Source organism: Antedon bifida, chromosome 1 (genome assembly GCF_963402885.1).
Source record: "Antedon bifida chromosome 1, ecAntBifi1.1, whole genome shotgun sequence".
NCBI classification, from domain to species: domain Eukaryota; kingdom Metazoa; phylum Echinodermata; class Crinoidea; order Comatulida; family Antedonidae; genus Antedon; species Antedon bifida.
Genome location: NC_136226.1, coordinates 6,963,908 through 6,979,696, shown reverse-complemented (window position 1 = coordinate 6,979,696; position 15,789 = coordinate 6,963,908). Strand labels below are relative to the sequence as shown.

At 29.2% G+C, this 15,789-nt stretch overlaps 1 protein-coding gene across 3 annotated transcripts in view; it reads right to left on the bottom strand.

Moving 5' to 3' along the window:
* LOC144839936 (poly(rC)-binding protein 3-like) overlaps positions 1-15,789 on the bottom strand; it is an 81,321-nt gene that overhangs the window by 56,019 nt on the left and 9,513 nt on the right. For 2 of the 3 annotated variants that reach the window (XR_013611817.1, XM_078695525.1), the window contains exon 2: positions 7,736-7,810. The gene's annotated coding sequence lies outside the window, so the exon portion shown is untranslated. Of the gene's footprint in view, positions 1-789; positions 1,083-7,735; positions 7,811-15,789 lie in introns of those variants that run through there. The other variant, XM_078695529.1, reaches the window with a different exon arrangement.

The window sequence follows — 15,789 nt, the reverse complement described above, 5'->3', positions numbered from 1 at the left end:
AGGTGAATTAAAAACCTAACATAAAAATTTGTTTTATTGCCTCAATGTTCTTTCTATTATTGTTGCTGTGTGCAATAATGTAGTTACATATTAAAAAGTATAATAGTTTTGATATATCAGTTATTTCAATGATGACAATTCTTCTTTGGTGACAGACACAAACAGTTAAGGGCCTAAAGAGGATAAGAACGAGTAAAAGGCAAACAAATATAATTATCGTCTACAATAAGCATCTAAATACATATAAATGGAACATTTCAGATGGGTTTCCTCTTGATAGTGATATTTAGCTACAGAGTTGTCAAATATATAATTAACAATTTCCTTTAATACTGTATAGGCCTATTATCTATCTAACTTATTAACTTGCAAACACATTATAAGCTGAGACCTAAGATATAAATAATTACTATGGTGCAAAATAGCAACAAATCTTCATGATTTTCACAAATATTATTTTAATAAATTATAAGATTCATATTTCTGTGATTATCAAGATTGCACTAGTGCACAATTTAGAAAAGAAAGAAATCTTCTTAAAATAGAATAGTAATTTAAAAGTTAAATTTAAGACAATTTTATGCAAGTTATCAGTATAAAATTCAATGTACAATTACCTAGAAGCATATTTTATCGATTATTCAACTCGCCTCCCACGACTAATGGATACCTACTTGAAATATACAAAACAATGATAACAGATTCCTATATGTACAGCCTATCTGTAATATGTACATTGAAATCCAATAGCATCATCCAATACAAACAAAATAGAAGAAGACAACTTACAAGGTTTGGGAAATGATTATACTACTACATACAGTTGAATCTCTGGTTCAATGTCAGACCTCTAGGAAGAAATCCATTTCAGTTTGTATACGTGAAAATCGAGAAGAAACTTATTACAGCAGGTGCGTATGAAACGAATAACAAACAAGCTCGGGGAAGTGTTCACGCACAAGCGGCTGGGAAGAAGATGAGAATAGTTGTAGTCTTATAGTAGTTCGATATTAGCTGCACATGTCAAAACTGGTCATTGGAGTTCCACAGCATCTACAGGCAAGGAGGAGATTTAATTGCAGAATATTCCATTTTACAGGTAGGGGAGAAATCACTGCTGAATCTGATGATTAAATTCATTAAATGAAACGCAGTGCTTTGTATACAATCAAAGCATGCGTGTTCCATTATAAATTGCAATTATTCTATGTAATGAGTTTGTTTAATGAAGATAATAATTGTCTCAAGCAATTAATACAATATTAGCTGACCTCAATTACAAAATGAGAGATTCCAATTTAGATAAGTGAAGGCTAAATCAACATTCTCCAAGCAAGGTATTCATTTCTCCAACCAAGAACAGATTTTGGTTTATAGTTATCTTCTCACATTAACTCACATGATGTAACATATTCATACACACACATTTGCTTCAGGAAATCCTTTCTGAAGTCTTACACCTTTTTTCAAAATCTTATTCTGTTAATGATGAATAGTTAATTATCATATATTATTACCTGCCAATTATTATTTCCATCTTCCCAACAGAGGGCAGTAGATTATATAACCTTTTTGAAAAAAGAATTTCTCTTACCTTTTGGATTAATAATAATAATAATACATTTATTTAATTGATTTCATAATCTAAACTTCAATAAACTATAATGGAATCATTTTTGTTTTAAATACAGAATTCTAATAAATCATATCAGTGATGATGACATTGATGATGTCATTTAAGAGGACATTTCAGTGACAATCCAATAATAAAGGAGATTTGTTTAGTTTTTGCATTTTTTTTAAACCTCTCTTAATTCTCATTAGATTATATCTTGTCCAAAATCTAATGCTGTTTAATGAGAAAAGAAAATCATTGTCATTTTACCGGCCAAAAGGTTCAAAAACATCATTATACTTTCAAAAGTTGTACCCACTGATAGTATCTTTGATAATCATGTCTCCCTTTTAATCAAAGTTATAAAATCCTAGCACATTGCCTTGTGGGATAACCAATGTGAAGACATTTCTATATCAAATACAATTTCAAAAATTTTAATCAAGTATAACATTAGAATTACCTTTTACATTTTTGTGGGCCAATTATGCGATCTGGCATTTGGTAATAATGAAAATGTCTAGGCTAATAAAAATAGAACCGTAATGTCTTTTTTAGATGATCTTTTTAATGATAAATGACATATTCCAACTTCCCTGATGCCAGAAAATACATCTGCTTTTGGGCAAAATACAGCATTAGAAAATATGATGATGATGAAGATTAATAATGTACATTAGATGAGAATGGTATCTTATCAGAACTATCAATCTCAAATTTGTACTTCTTTCAAATACTTTGTAAGCCTCTCTCATCTGGCAAGTCTTCAGCGACACATCTGATAAATATTGACACAATGAGCAAAAGGGTCAACTGGCTGGAATTGAAAATTACTAATGACAAAAATGGCCCTAAGTTCGGTCAGACCTAGTTAATAGTGACAGATAAAAATGACCATATTAGGATTTGTTAAATATTTGGAATTAATTCGGTAATTAATAACATGCAGCATATATGGAGAATGTTGGAATATTTAAAAAAAACATATTTATTTGGGTTGCAATAATAACAGTCATATTCAGTATTTTGTTACTTTCCAAGTAAAGCCAAAGTCCTGTATGAGGTGTTCACAAACAATAACTTTTTAAAAGAACAGGCTTCCAGTGTAGCTCATTAAACATTTTTAAATCCTGTCTAAAAATCCATTTATTTAAATAAAGCTCTTTTAAATTGAATGTTGTCTCTATGGATATTTACAGCATTTCGTAAAATGTTGTGAAAATGACTATTTGTTAACTGTGTATATTGCCACAACAAATTATTATCATTATTAAAAAATATGCAGCATACATTCTTATAGAGCCAATTGCTCAGGTGGGAACAATGATATGGTTGCACTTGCAGTAAAGAAATCACGGAACAAAAAGTGCTTTTTTGCATTAAATAAACGGCTTTATAGTATACAGAGCATAACATAGACAAGAGCATAAACATCCGTCTAAAAAATATTGATTTTAAACTCAGTGGTTTTTCATTCTTTTATCCTGCTTATCATCATAATTGGTTGGTTAATAGACAAAACCTTGCACAACAATAATAATAATTAAATATTGCGGGTTAATCAATGGAGCGTGTCCTTGCTCTTTCTTGAAATAAATTAAATGAAATCAAGGCAGCTGATTTACTTGTTTTGCAAAAGAATATTAATTAGTGACACTCAGGCTTGGTAGTTTGCCTACAATTTGTATCCACCAGGTTCGATCCTTGGGACAGTCATCATTATTTTCAATTTTAGGACATGGACAAATGGTGTTAAAACTAATAATTGGAAGAAACACTTTTTTTTTAAAGAAATAAATATACTGCATATAATATATATATAATTCAATTTGGAAAAAAAATGAGGCATGGTTCAAGTTTTTATGCCAATATTATATTCTAGTAGACGCTTTGAAATATGTGTAAAAACCGCATGTAATCAGTAATGTAAATCCTTTAGGGTTAATGTCTTCGCCAAATACTATGATCTCTTTTCACCGTTCTGAACCGTGATTGCATATTTTACATTCTACTTCATAATGTTAAATTGTCAATACATCCTAGCTATATCGATGTTGACAATCGCGAGAACTAACAATTTGCAGTGCCCTACTTAGTTTAGTAAAAGCTCACGTTTACTAAAGTGGGATATTTTAGAACTGAGATTAAAGTGAAATTTAATGTGTAAATTCAGTATACTTGACAATAACATGGATTAATACTTGTGAAATATATTCAATCACGGTAGTTTTAATTAATTAAACTATCATTAATTTGAAAGATGAATTACATGGTTATCAATAGTGTTTGAAAGTGTGGCGAAAACTAAACACAAATCATGTGATTTACAACGCACAGCTGTTTATAAATCAATGTTTTCTTTCAATTTTGGGAACTTACCTTTAGTTCCGACACACATTGTACAGTATTTAAGTAGTATTCTTGGTATAATTAATTCCTACATGTTATTAGTTGTATCTGTGGCCTATGATAACGTGACTGATAATTATTGAGGAACTTTCAATTGCATATGACCAAGCTCAGTCTACACTATCAAACTTTATGTGACAATAAAATGTGATGTGCCCATATATGGACCAAAGCTGTGTCTACACTATCAAACTTTATGTGACAAAAAAATGTGTTTTTGTCAAACTAGTTTGATAGTGTAGACTGAGCTTGGTCATATGAAATTGAAAGTTCCTCAATAATTATCAGTCACGTTATCATAGGCCACAGATACAACTTATAACATGTAGGAATTAAAGCTTAAGACTTAGGGCCTGTTCAGACCTACAGAGTTATGATTTCGGATTGTACATGGCCATACAACTCCATACTGTAATTCTGAACTAGGAAGCCATCTCCTACAACAACTTTGCTCAAGTTTAATACAAAATTAGTGAGGTACATACAAGTCACACGATCAATGACACTTTGTATTCAAAAGCGTTAGCTAAATAAATTACAATAATATAATGTGACCTAACTTTACGATAGAAAACCATAACTGTCTGAATATATCAATAAGTTATATAAAATGATCATAAAACAAAATTATATTTTTTCACCAGAGTAACAGGAAATTGCCATAAAAGAATTCTATTTTTATACCTCCATGATTGATCTACGCACAGTTTTCCAAGACAATGCAAACGCAAATTTTGCATGAATCTAGAAGCGACCAAATTAAGAAAACACTCATTTTAAACAATAAATACACAGGTATTTTTATGAGAGCAGAATTATGTTCTTGGCAAGAAGTTCATGTTATGATACAAGTCTTTGCTAATCAACTGTCGATTTGGTGAAATAGCATAAGTTAATTAACCTACTTCATTAGTCCTCTAGTTATTATTACTATAATTAACAATCTATTCAATGAATCAATTTGTTTCTATAAATTAATTTTGTACAGTAGAAGGTAGAAAGTCAGGTTTGAATCCTAGTTTATGTGCCTTGAGCACTCTACAAACTTTCAAACAATTATAATACAACAAAACAAGTTTCTGCTGCGAACAAAAAACGAATAATAACTGTGTGAATAAATTACCTCCAATTTCTCTGGTAGCAAAAACAGGACAATTACTTTTATATTAAACTGTTTAAAGAGCATTCTCTAGACACAACTTTTAGCTTCAATGTAAAATAACAGTTACTTTATCATTGACTGCTATTGTTGTAGAATTTTGAATGTTTGAACGCGAGTACATTTAATAATATTAACTTTATTTTATCGATGACTACAAATTGATTTAAAATTATTTCCAAGGAGCACAAACTTCGGAATGCTTTTAAGTATTAAAATTAAATATATATCCAAATAAAGGGTTACTCGACGTTAAGCAGCCGAAATAATCCCTAAGACCTCAATTCAGTAAAACGGTAATTTGTTTTATCAATAAACTTTTTTCTCTTTTATTTCCACCTGACAATGTATTTTACACCTATGTTGCCAATAACTAATTTCCGTCTAATTTTGTACATGTCCGGAAGATGGATAATGTGCTCTTATGTTTATTTCCCAATATTACCACGTTGACAGATTTTGTTCTAATTTTACTGTTTCTACTATTGCTATGTTATGGAATGTTTTTGTTTAAATAAGCAGCTCTAAATAAAGGGCGCGTGATAGATCGGTCATTTGCCGTAAGGGCCGGCAATTAGCAGATGCTGTAATGGATTGTCTGAACATCTTCTGGTAATGGAGTCATCTTGGGTTTGGCGTTCCATAAGGAGAAATTGTGTGTACGTGTTTACTCACAGTTTAATCTAACTGAAAGAATTATTTACGATATTGAATTTACCAATACATTTCTAACTTTACAATTGCTTTATATATAATACACAATCCTATATAACTTTTGACTTAAATTGTTGATGTTTGTTTATATGAAGATGAAGTTATTTGAAGGATAAAATATTTCACATTTGAATACTGAAATGTTAATTAATGTGTGTAAAATTGTTCTAGATAAAAATTACAGAAATATCTGAAACTAAAAACTGAAATTAATTATAATATAGGTAATTTTAATAAAAGTATACTGTAGCTGTTAATTAATTTGAATTGAAAGATATATATGTATATAACTTTTTTTTTCACAAGCTCAGTTGAATAGAACAGTCATGCAAGTGTCATTCCATTTAATGAAAAACCAAAAAAAACACACCTATTGTCACAATTAGACTTATTCAAGTATTTAAAGAAACACAACTGATGCATATTTCCAAACTATATTGATAAATTGTGGCGGACTACAGAAACCATGAATAAGACGTGTATCTATAAAAATCACTTATCATCATCAAATGCATTTTTTATCATTGTAAAGCTTCCTCCATTAAACAGTCAATTATTAAATCAACTTGAAAATCATGTCTTTAGGCACAAAGCTGACAGAAAACATTAATACCGAGGAGACACTGACAAGAAGACACATATCAAGTCTGATTAGAAGAAGTGGACGAAAATAATGACCAGTGGATATTATTGTCACTGGTCATTCACTCATTAAACTAAAATGACCCATGCACTTAATATTGATCAGTTTATGATGGACAAGACATTGAAACCATTGATGTCAATATATGATTAGCATATTTTTTTAGTTTTTGGTTATTTTTGTGATCAATTGTTAACTAATAACATATTTTTGACTATGGAAATAGATCAAAGGAGATAGAAATAAAATATATAACACATCATTTCTCTAAACCCCTCTCCTATTTACCTACACTGCTAAACATATTTTAAAATCAAAACAAAAAATAAGCTTAAAATATAATTAATGTTTCAAAACAATGTTATATGGGAAAGCTATAAAACTCTGTACTAATTTGTTCACAGTACAAACCACAAATATTGCTACATAATTAACATCAATTCTGAGAACATAAGATTGCTAAGATTACTTTTTTTTATGAATCAACATTCATTAAAATTTGACAATTTGAAAAGTGTTTTATCAAATTGATGGTTTATCAAAAGGAAACACAAAATAAGATATGAATTATCTATTTTTAAGTTATAATCATTATAAGCAAAGAAGATATTTAAAATGGGCCAACATTGGTTATAAATAATGTACTTGCTTGTATGCAATGCAGTTAGAAACATAATTTGCCATTATCAGAAATATATTGAAGGTAATATTTTTTAAACTCTAAAAACAGTTTTAATGATTAAAAGTTTAATATGAAAGAAAGAAATTCAAACAGTTGCAATTAAGGCAAAAAATATTAACTTTATAAATTTGAAATTATTGCAAATTCATTTGTTTTATCAACGATTTTTTATCCTATCTACATCTTTAAAAACATGTTATAAAAATATAAGAAAATTTATACCTGGCAACAAATTATTAAACTAATTTAGCCCTGCAATTGGTAACTGTACGCACTTTAAGTTAAATTTATTTGTAGACAAAAATAAATTATCAAAATTTAAGCTTTTAAAAGAAATTTAAACGAAAAATTATTATTCAAGCAAAATTATTATTAGTAGTAGCCAACTCATTTTAATACCCAAATTGGTATTAACTATGTAAAATTTATTTTTAGACCAAGTAAAATAAAATTTAAAAAAAATCAACACAAAGCAAAACAAGTAAAAAATTATAAACAAAGAAATAAAATTACCTTGTAGGGTTTAAGCGCAATTCCTTTCAGCTAGTTTTATTTTTTTCCCCTGATGTGCTTCTTGGAACGAGTGAACTAGTAAATGAAACAAAAAAGTGGGTTTATATGCAGTGACAAAGCTGTATGCCAGTAAATCACTCACTCCACACTGATTATTGATTATTGAGTGTGTCTGTAATCGTTAATGACTACTAGAGCTTGATAAATTAAATCACAGTTTTTGAATGATCCCCTATTGAATGGATGTCAGCTAAAGTCGATAGGCATGTGGCGCTCTCTCTGTCAGCCTACAGACTTGTGAACTGCGAAAAGGTTTTAAATACGGTTTTAATTTATCAAATTCATATATAAACTCTAGTATCAGATGAAGTCAATATATTTGAGGGCTGGCTAAGTGGTTAAAACGTCTGTGGAATGAACATTTCCTCTTTATTGTACGGGATACAACATCATAAATAGATAAATTAACAGGTTCTATCAAAGAGATGTACATATGGCGACACATTGATCGCCACAATTTCGAGAGAAGAAACTTTAAATACATTATTTGAATGTTATTACTTGACATAAATTTATCATTTATATTTATAAAATTATATATATAGCTATTTATGTAATTGATTTTCAACCTTTAATTCAACAACAAATCTAAAACATCTTTTATTAATTTATATATATATTTTATGCAATTTATTTTATTTACAATGTTGGTTGAATAACTCAACGTAAAAACCTTTGCTCATTTTATGAAAATATAAATCACGTATATTAGAAACACTATACATATGAACATTTCGTATAAATATCAACAATTCACTCAATATAGAAACAAATAAACAAATACAAACATAAAAGTATGAAAAATTACAACTTTTATATGATACATTGTAGGTTTTTAAAATGTTGATCGCAGCGAATAGTTCACCTTTGACCTGATTTTTATTTCAAACCGATATCCTTTTGTGTTGCACGTATTATAGCGTTGGTGGAAGCAATCACATCTTTTAAAAAATTATATAGATCTCTACTCTAACGATAATGTTCTACGTGCGAATGCTTGAAAGGTTAAAGGTTATTTTGATTTATGTAGCACATATTAACATTGGTCTCAATGCGATAGTGAAACTCTCTCAAATGCTTCCTTACACATTCTGAATATTGGATACAACATTAAAACAGCGTTTTTAACCATTTTTAGGCACATAATATATTTATTTTGTTTCAATTTCTGTTGCTAAGAATATGATTGTAATGCAATATTCAACCACTTATTTCTTCAATACAGAATTGAATAACTTGCGGAAAAGAAATGAATAAGAAACAGTTAAAACGTTAGAGAGCTAAAATTTACACGAAAATGAAACTTAAGCCTAGCATTTTCATAAAGATTTTTACTTAATAGATAAAATAATTTCCTTGCATTTAAATCGTTTTAGTTATCCGGTCAATCAAAGAATTTATCTTTTCTGTGATGATGTTTCCTCTAATGTTTGTAAATTAAGACTGAAAACATCTGTCAGGTAAAAATCATAGAAACATGTTCTTGACCTGTGTTCTTAACTAACTTCTACGGCTTCAATGTGACAACATCATGTTAAAATGACAATTTCGATCTACTCCATCAAAATTGTCTTTTTTGATACACAACTGAAAGCAGAAAATGTTCGGATATTCTAAAAGTATGTGATGTTCTTAGCCTGTGCTATTTTTCCAATCTACATTATCACTATTTAGAACTAGTGTACTGATAACCATTCTTCTGCCTTCAGGGCCTATTATGAGATTTATTTAGGACAAAAAAAGCAAAGTTCAGAGGTCAAGACATTTGACTTCTATGTTTCTGACAAATGTGTAATGTTGTGTATCATTATTCCACACAGAAACACTACACTTGAGGAAATGGGTAACATATATGCTTCGTTTTCCTATATGACATTATTTTATAGTAGGCCTAAGTAGTAGCCTACATGGGAAAAGGATCTCAGGTTTTCTTAGCAATGAATGTTGAAGTAACACCTGTTCCGGTCTGGCTCCAGATTTGTGTCAGATTGCGTGCACAGCATCAGCGAATTTTGGTTTTCACAACGTGCCACGCAACTTTATGAAGCTGAAAATTGCAGGTGTAAAAGACGCTTAAGGAGGTAAAATATATTTTGTTTCCTCCTTGGACATTTGATGCAATTATCTGGGCCAACCATCAAGAAGAACTCTTCCATCGTTAAAACAAATTTATCGCTATTTTCATTAATATTTAGTTTCTACCGGTAAATAGGGCAAGTTGGCTATTTATACTTTAGGAAATGAACATAGTTCAGAAAAGGAAATACAATTAGGTCAATATTACAAAAAATACATGTAGATAAAAAAAAACTGAATTGAAATATTGAAGTTTGATACAAATCAGCAAATTGTGATCGATCTAAGTTTAAGTTCTGATGTCAGTTTATATTAAACGATTGATCACTTCCTCGACATGTTAGCATAGTGACTTACCACAGTACGCGCGTTAAAAAGGTGCCAAGAATGTAAGCTTCAGGCTAACATCAGAGCCTAGTTTTGATTAACTTTGAAATGTGCAAAACTTCCTGTCCGTAAGTAAATAAGTAACATTTTAAAAACATTACACATTTGGATAAAATAAAAGATGAAAATAATAAATTTCAATCAAAAAGTCTGAAAACAATGACATGTTTTTAAAAATAGAACATAGTTCTCTTTGGACAGTTAAAGATGAAAATACAAATAAAATCAAACTTTGAATATAGCCAAAAATATAATACATTTAACAAGAAACCCATTGATTTTCAGACAAATGGGCAAATTTTCTTTAAGTTATAGTTTTAAATCCATTTTTTTCATTATGATTGGTAAGTAACATATATCAGTAAACAGTGTAATAGACCTAGTATTTGTAAGTAACATTATCAGTAAACAGTATAATAGACATAGTATTGGTAAGTAACATCAAACAGTATAATATACCTTAGTAGTACTTACAAACTTCTTCCTAAATATAAAAAAATCTATCCAGCAATCTTGAATTGAACAATCAAATGTCTTGACAATGTTGTCTTGTGCAGAAGTGCGACAGATCATAGATTGTCAACAATAGTCACACATCACAATAATGATCATTAGAAGGACTCATTATTACATAACACCAATTAACAGCTGTCCTGAGCATAATACAATCCTTTAATCATGTGATTCAAATCCTCCAATCACAGACCAATCACCTGTTATATACTTTCTCTTAATAATATGTCAAAAAGTTAAATACATTGACTAGTTTTGATAATGTATTTTGTTGGTATTCAATATTGGACAATTATGTCGTCATCATAATTTATAAATATTTGTGTCCATTGATGAGTTTGCAAGATTAGGAAAACTATGAGCTCTGCATAATATATATTAGGTTGACTTCACAGATGACAAATTCATACAAATCTGACGTTGGCTGGTCAGTTAAGAAATTCTTTTGCTGGAGCACAAATCTGTGCCATAGGCCTATATGAAATATATCATCAAAGTGGAATTTTAAAGGAAATGTAACCCGGCTACTAATATTTACAGAAACTTAAATTACTACTTTAATAATTTTTGTGTGTACTTTGTTTATATTGCATTGTATTGAGTATTATAATTATTAAAGTGGAGAGAAACTTATAGATAAACCATTTGTAAATGTAATGAAATAATGGTCATGTATGAAGTCTGCCATTAATCGGACAACCTTATATAGTAAAGAAACAAATAACTAGGAAAGACATTGTTTTTATAAATATAAATAAATTACGTTAACTTTAATTTCTCTATTTTTTTCAATACTACTATCCCAATTTATACTTAAATAACATTTTAAATGTCACATTATGGTTCATGGAAGAACTATTTTTTTCTTCACAAATTAAATTTTGCTTTTGTGAAATTATAGTGTAGGAATATATTAGAAATTCATTTTTCTAGGTATGACAGTACTAGAATAAAATTTAATTGTAATTTTGTGAAAAATAAGTGTGATTAATAAAGGACTTGATATATTTATTTGTCTAAAGTATACATTGAATCTAAATTTCAAAAGGAATGAGCATTAGGACAAGCATATTTGACTTAACCATCTATTTAAAACTTATCACATCTCGCTGATATCGTATAGTTTAAAGTCATTACTGAGTATGCAAATGAGCTCATTAAGAGTCTACTGATTGTAGTAGAGGCTAACCCCAGAAGCAAGATTAATGACTCTATAACCCCCTAGAGAACACAATAATTATTTTACCCAGGATAATTCAATTGAACAAATAAGCCACCAGAAATCACAATTGCTTAATTGGAAATCTACAGTTTGACATTGAATGCTATGAATAGTGCAGAGACAGAAAACCAAACTCGTGAAAAGCTTAAATAACTTGTTTATTTCTAAGCTGCGGTGCAGTAGTAAGTCGTGTTCTTTCACAAATAATGTCATAATTCAGATTTTTATGAGTAAGAGGATTATAGATGTGAAGATCGCCGGACTGATGAGATTAAAAAGATTAAAGATTTGAAGTACTACATCTTATGTAATCCAAATTACTATGGATAACAAGATTTTTCAATTTTGTTTCCTCAATCTGTAATTGGATATCAGGAATGGTAATAGATTCTTAAGTTACTTGTCAATACTGTATGAATGATTAAATAGTGAAATTCACTAGATCAAAATATATTTTCAACATATGATTTCAAAAACGATTTTGTACACAACTATAAAACAAAAGGCAAATAAAAATCAAATATTGTAATAGTAGTTACCAATGTTAAGGTTGTAATGTTCTTGAATTTGACAAAGCATGAAGACATTTCATACAATAGGGGCTACTTGAGATATACTGACTGATAAGCATTAAATAATTCTGGAAACTTGCACACATCCATAGTAGACTTACACAATAAAGTTGTATCATTGATAAATTAAAATAAAGTGTATTGAAACCAAGCCTAAACTTTACACGGAAATTTATCGACAAAAATGAGGGAGTGTAAGCGACAATTATTATGGAAGAGGGAGGGGGATACTGAAGAAAAGATTGTTTTTGGTTTGGCCTAATATATGACATTTTCCTGTTGGCTAGGTAAGATTGGCAACAAAATTGTCATGAACTATTATAGACCTAATTACGAGAACTTTCGCTGCTGTTGTTTAGTATGAAAAAGGTGGTTTGTTCAAACTTCTGATATTGTATGTTGTTGTATGAGAAAATTATATATCATTACATTGACTTAATGACTTGTACTATTTACTAATGAATGTATATTTGAATTCATTTTATACCTTTTCCTTCCAATTTCTTGATATACTCTCAAATCAGTGATAATTATTTTACAATACAAATCAAAAGTCATTTTAGTTATTTGTATAAATGGATGGAGTGTCGATATACATACTGTAAACACAAGCGGCTTATTCTAAGTGGTATTATCCAATGTGATTAGAAAAAAGAAATTTCACCTGTCATATTAGTACAAATTTAACGATTTCCTGCCAACTATTTCTTCTAATTAATCACAATAAATGCTTGGATCAAAAAAGTAAATTAAGGATCTGGAATTCAACGGAAATTGTAATAATGATATATTTTACATGTAAATTAATTTTGTAGGTCTGCAATAAAGAAATGTGTTTATATTTGCCATAGCTACATGTACAGAATTGTAAAACAGCTAACTACATTTGATATTGATAATCAACTAAAAGCAATTAGAAAACTTAGAAAGAATTGGAACAAAGTGATTTCTATTTCAAACAATTACAGGAAAAATATAGAAGTGTGTCTAATATCTAATAATAACTTAGTTTATTATTTCTTTATTTTAAATTTTTCAAACATCAGACCAACAGCGAAGTCATCAGCATTAACAAGATTTACATTTCAAAGAAAGTAAAGCAGGGCTAGAAATTTACTTTTTTACCTTCAATGAAACATTTGATAGTTCTACAAAATCTAACTAGAAACAAAAAAATACTAGCAAGCAAGCAATGAATAAATGTTTATGGTAACTTAATTAATTCTACACAAAATTGAATTAAAAAATTAACAGATAAAGCCTACTGGAACTTTTCTACACTAAAAAGTATTTCTTTTTCAAAATGATACACTTAGCAAACACTTTGGAATGTTCTTCTCTTCAATAGAGACCTTGCTCTTCTTGGTAAGTTTCGAAAATTTGAAACAGGTATTCGTCAACACTAAATTCTACTTTCTTCTATTTGTATTACTTTTTTTTCTAGTTTTATTAATTATTTTGGAAAAGATGAATGAATGTAGTGTTTTGACTTTCATAATGTTGAATGATGAATCATGTTTCTTTCTTTTAGTAATATTTTTTAGAAATAAATGTTTACAAAAGAAAGGGTAATTTTTCAATAATAAAGCAAACATGATTTAGCATATTGAACTTATTGCCTCAAACTAGGCTTACTTGTATGTCATTAAAAACATGATGATGTCGATAATAATCACCGTACTTATTATTAAGTACAATTTAATTGTACTTAATACATCAGAGTAGGGCAAACATCTGACCAATTAACTCTCTGACCCAAAGCTACTTCCAAGTAGTTATCAAATTATCAATCATACACTTCTCTAATAACACCGAAACATGATAAAAAGAAAAGACAATTTGTTTTTTGTTGATAATTAAGTAGAAATTAATAATAGAGCTTCCATTTCCCATACCTCATCAAATTACTATTTAAATGAAAAAAATCATATCAGTTATTATCAGAAAACAAACTTCAAAGACATTAGGTAAATCAATGATTTTAAACAATAAGTCTGCCACGTTAATGTCTTTTCTATCCCTAGTATTGACCAATCCTCTAATGGCTCATTAAACAGACCTCTCTGACGCAATTACACACACTGTGCTGAAAGTTGCTATTAATAATAGTTTACAATGTATGTTTCAGAAGAAAAAAAAACAACACAGAATTGAACATTCTATGTGTGTATTCTAAAGAAGTAGGCCTACCACCACGGCTGGAAATCACTTATCGAGTTAACATTGATTTTAAGTTATAATTCAAACAAATGCAAAACAATTAATGAAACCTTAATGTATAAATAGAGCAAAGAGTTTTTGCTACTAGCAATGTCTACAACCATCAGTCTGCTTGCGTTGGTCCATCTGTTAATTGAAATATGAAAAACAAATTGAAATAAAGTTTTTTTTTGTGGCGCTGTTGTGTTGAATGCCACACTGACCAGTAAACTGTTGGATTTTGATCTACTGTAATTTAATTAAGATATGAAAGGTAAGTATGCCAACCTGGAAGAACTCAACAAAAAGAACTAGTGAATATGGTGACCACGACCAGAAAAAAAGAAAGAAGCTCTCACACACTAACTATAGTTCTTTCAGTTGCACCAAATTGTCAAATCTCTGTTCAGTTGCCTCAGTTCAAGGTAAATAATACAATATTAGTTTGTTGGTGTAATATGGATCTTAACATTATCAACAATGTTAATTTTGTAAAGCCTTAATTGTATACACTATCAAACTTTATGTGACAAAAAAATGTGATATGCCCATATGATGTCATATCACTACCAATATTTGGGCATATCACTACCATAATTATTTGAGCACATAACACTTTTTTTTATCAAACTAGTTTGATAGTGTAGACAGGCTTTACATCTCACATACAATATCAAATGGAAGCACTATGAGATGCAGCAATGTCATTTCCTTATACTACAAAAAATCTTCACAAATCTATTTTTTTCTCCCAAATATTAAATCTGATAAAATAAGCTACAGTAATACTTTAAAGATTGAAAGTTCTATCAACTACTAATCCTTTCAAATTCTAATCTTATCACATTTAGTTAAACTAGGTCTGCTTGGTAAATAGTTCAAAACCATTCAAATTTATGATAATATAAAAAAAACTTAAGCTCTGTCTACACTATCAAACTAGTGTGATGTGCCCAAATATGGTAGTGATATGCCAAAATATGGTAGTGAGATGACACCATCATGTCCATATATGGGCCGGCAAA